The sequence below is a fragment of the Heloderma suspectum genome, chromosome 5 (assembly GCF_057233095.1).
Source record: "Heloderma suspectum isolate Gila_16-S chromosome 5, 16-S_ref, whole genome shotgun sequence".
Lineage (NCBI taxonomy): Eukaryota > Metazoa > Chordata > Lepidosauria > Squamata > Helodermatidae > Heloderma > Heloderma suspectum.
In genome coordinates, this window is record NC_139462.1 from 205,841,553 (window position 1) to 205,846,336 (window position 4,784).

A 4,784-nucleotide genomic window follows, 5' to 3' on the forward strand; every position below is an offset into this window, starting at 1 on the left:
ACCTTCTGAAGTCTGAAACTACATTTGTCTTGAGCCATGTCTTGTTTTCAAAACTCCTGGGATTCTAACCCTGCCACTCTGTATAGCAGTAAATAGATCTGAAAAACACTTTGGGATGTCCAGCTTGTCAGGTCAACAGCGCTAATGTTTTCTCCAGCTTTTAAGCCATCACATATGACACCTTCAGTGCACTCTGTAAAAGTACAGTGGAGTGTGGATGATGGAGCTGCTGGCATTAGGGTTTAGTGAACTGCCATCAAGCTCTTGTGGGCCCGAGTGCATTATGCACAATCTGGCATCAAAGTGTACTAACAGGTGTTTTTGATGTCTCAAAGGCTGTGATTTGTTTAAAATGTTCACACCTGTGAAGGTTTGGATGGTGCCATACATTTATAAAAAGCAAGGAAAGCTGTTGGGGTCCATAAGAAAAAAATCTGAAATCTATGGTCCTTTATTAAAGGTAAAGGTGTCCCCAACCAGTCGTGTCCGACTCTAGGGTGCGGTGCTCATCCCCGTTTCTAAGCCGAAGAGCCAGCGCTGTCCGAAGACGCTTCCGTGGTCATGTGGCCAGCATGACTGAACACCGAGGTGCACGGAACGCTGTTACCTTTCCCCCCGAGGCAGTACCTAGTTATCTACTTGCAATTTCTTGCTTTCGAGCTGCTAGGTTGGCAGGAGCTGGGACTGAAGATGGGAGCTCACTCCGTCACGCAGCACTCGGGTCTCGAACTGCTGACCTGCCGACCTTCCAGTCTGCAGTTCAGCGTCTTAACCACTAAGCCACCGCGGCCCCATGGTCCTTTATTAGAACCAACTAAAATGTCACAAAATAGCAGATAAGCTTTTGAGCTCCCCAGGACACTTCATGAGGTTGGATTATTCTAGCTTGACGTTTAAATCACACAATTTGCATTTAGCCCCAGTCTTAAGATGGCGTGTAGGAAAAGATGGCAGACTTACAGTGCAAGCCTTTGCATCTCCAACTCAGAAGTATGTCCCAATGAGTTTAATGGCACTTTTCCTATTAATGTGTAGGATTGTAGCTTCCATTGGATTAGGCTTGACTAGTGCTATGTGGTGCTCAGCGCTTTACAGATGTTCTCATCGAACACTTGGAAAGCCCTGTGGTCCACCTGCTGTCTCCTCTGTCCCCAAAGCAAATAAACCCTTGTCAATGGAAAACCAGGATGAGGAGAGCTCTCTTTTCTCACCAAGCAGCTGGGAGTTGATCAAGGATGCCTGGCAGGCACTGATGTTCTGTGTGTGTCATTTGCCATGGGGGGGGGACGACACTGAAACAGGCATCCAAGGCAGGGGAGCTTGCAGGGAGGGGGGTAAGGAGAATTGAGGCAGGGGGGCTGTTTGGGCTAAGCTGGGCCCCTCCATTCTGCTTTCAGCCATTTGATCCAGGTGTTCACATATTCAAGTACCGCTGCTTTGAAAGCTTTTCCCATCCCCTAAACTGAACATATTTCGGCACAGAGAGAAATTATACCAATTTCAAAAAGAGTTGTCTTCTTGAGGACTCCAGCGTGCCAGCGCCTCTGAGACACTTTATAGACCTCTGTATCACATCACACCAAGATCACTTCTCACCATGGTCAATGCAATGGACTTGGTGTTAATGCTAATTTCTGGGCACGTGTGCCCTTGCCAGTGGGGAAACCACTTGTTTTTGCCTCCCTGGTCCCTATAGTTCTAGTTTAGTCAAATTCACTTTTATAGTTCATGGCCTGTAAGGCAAGCTAAGCCATGTGGCATCAGCAAGAGGGGAAAGAGAGCAAAAGCTTGCTGGAATGGTAGCAGGGCGGGGAATAAATATGGGACCCTCATTCCTGTAGGGCTGGGGAGCAGGGAGGTTTCACTTCTGCCATTGCTCTCAGATAACATCAGTCTGCAGAGCCTCTTACACAGTGCGTGCAAGAGAAAGAGAGAGAGAGTCCTTGACTTTGTAACCATGGTTAATAGACTGACTGGTGGCTCATCCTTAGGTTCCTGACACAATCAATATTCGGATTTGCTTACTCTCCAAGAATTCCTGGATTCTTCCTAATCCTTTCAGCCACACGCCCTCACTTAGGTCAGTAACTCAGGTCAGAGTGACTTTCTCTGGAAGAAGGAAATCTACATGACAGGGCAATCCTGTTATTTACATATCCCACACATGACCACATAATCCAAGATTAAAAAGAAGAGGCTTGTGAGATCCAGCTGTTGATAGTTGTCAGTGACCTTTTCAACTAGCTTTGTGGTATGTGTGTTTTAAAATTGCATTGGAATGACTATGGGGCCTTTATCCATGAAGAAAGTATAGTCTTGCAAAGCCTCACCTTCCTAAGCCATCATTTTACTTTCACAGCCATCCCATAGCCAAGCAGCAGGCAGATGTCAGGCTTGTGGGATCTACTTTGGTGTGTGTGTGTGTGTGTGTGTGTGTGTGTGTGGCTGGAACCCTGAGCTCCCTCCACCTCCTGCAAAGAGTTAATTTGCACTTCCTTTAGAGTTTGGGGAAATAGTTGTCTACTTGGTGGGGCAAGGTATGTGGCATGTGAACGCATGAATGTTGTGCATTTTACCTCAGTTCTGCCTCTGGACAAGAACTATGTGTTCTTTATGCAAAACGTTACACAGTAAGTTTTCTTCCTGGTGGGTGAGCAAATAACTCCCCCTGCCCCATGGACCAATGAAGCTCCCTTATAACAGAACCAGACGATTGATCCACCCAGACCAATACTGTCTACTGTGACAACAGCTTTCCAGGGCAGCTTCCCCAACCTGGCACCCTCCAGATGTGTTGGAATTATGGGAATTGCAGTCCAACACTACTGGAGGACGCCAGGTTGGGGAAGGCTGCTCCGCAGAGGTCAGCCCTGCTACCTGAAGCCCTTCTAATTCAGGGATGGAGAACTGTGGCCCTTCAGATGTTGCTGAACTCCAACTCCCATCAGCCCCACCCAGCATGGCCAATGGTTACGGTGATGGCAGTTATAGTTCAAGATGTGGAGGCCCACAGATTCCTCACCTGTTATCTAACAAGATGCTGAGGACTGAACATGGGATTTTCTGCATCAAAATGTATGCTCCACTGCAGAGCTATGATTTTTTTTAAGTCACTTAGGAACTGGTCTTAAGAAACAAAACCCCTTTTCTGATCATGAGTAGGTTTAGTTTACGCCCCCTGAGATGCATACCATCTAAAAAATGACAATGGCTTCTGGTTTCCCAGTTCCTATCCTATTGTAAGATTATTTACATTTTATTTGTCTGACCAAATATCGTAACTGCCTCTTCTTGGCAAGGAACCATTGCACTAATATGCATTAATATGCACCATCATATTGACTTGTGGCAGGAGGAAACCAGCTCCTTGTTGTGTAATACAAGTATTGTGTATTACTTGACTTCTCTTCTACTTGCACGGGGTTACTTGTATGTGACAGCTAGGCAGAAGTGATTGGATTTTATGCTCCAAATCCCGGTAAGTGATGCTTCAGATCACATAGGCCAGAGCTGACTTGATTCAAAGACACCTAGTCTCTCTGAATCCCCTGAATTGCTTAAAACTTTTCCATTCACTGCAGCATCATTGCAGTGCACTCCATTCATATTAACCAGGGCCAGCTGTTATGTCTACCAGTTTTTCTCTCTAGTTATATACCTAAAATTAGCACTGCCAACTTGCATTGAAAGGGAAAGGTGGTTTCTTGTTTTGTTTATTAATGTGAAGTTGGTTTTGGATTTTTCTAGTGAGAGGGCTGCCTCAGCAGTCACTGACTCCCAAGAGAAGAAAATGTGCTTTCTTCATAACCACATGGCATACATGGAGTTTTGTGGCTAAGGTTAATGAGCATCAGCTCAGACTTCAAACACTGGAAGCCTTTTAAAAGTGCAGATCCAGGGCTTGTTGGAATGAAGGAAAGCCTCCAGCAAGCATTATGTTCTCTAATTAAAGTCCAGTATAGCTGTGAACCTGCCTGCCTACTCTCCCTGAACTGCTTCACCAATTCGGGCAGGAGAGGTTCCACCAGATAACGGAATTAGAGGGATGAGTAATACTGTTGTGGCAATCTTTCACCTGAGAGAAACCCCTTCAAATGCCCCCCTTTCCTTTTAGGAATTGCAATAATCACCACTTTCCCGTACTTTAGGGACCCATTAGAGCCTCTGGGAAATCAGCAGTCATTACACCAACCACCCTCATCTCAAACCTATTTTCATGCTTAGCAACCAACTAAGGGCAAGGATGGGTGGAGGTGATCTAACCATAGAAAATGGAGGTAGCTTCTGTAAAGTGTGTGAGAACCATAAGTGGACATTTAAATAAGTTGCAGCTGGTAGGAAGATTCATATGTTTATAGAGCTGTGAGAAAGCAAAATAGTGACATCAGCTGTTCTCTCCTACTTGGCCATTTCATGGGTCTTTTACATATAATTTAAGGAGAAAGATAGTGTGGCCAAATCAGGTTTATTCATCTTTGTCATATTTGTGGATCCCACTGTTAAGTGATGTGCTCTTGTCAGATCCATGTATGAACTCATACACCTTCCAATGAGACACACACGGGCTTATAAGGAATCTTTAGACATTGGCAAATAGAGGCTGGATCTACACTTACCGCCTTTTTTCGCTTCCAATGAGGTTTCACCGCCTGCCTTTCACACTACGCAGTAGCTGCCTCGAATTGGAACTGGAATTTCCCACTTCCGTGCCCCCACTTTCAATACCCTAATATCCCGGTATTTCTCCTTAATGTGTTCTGATTTTCCGCCTTTGCTACCATATC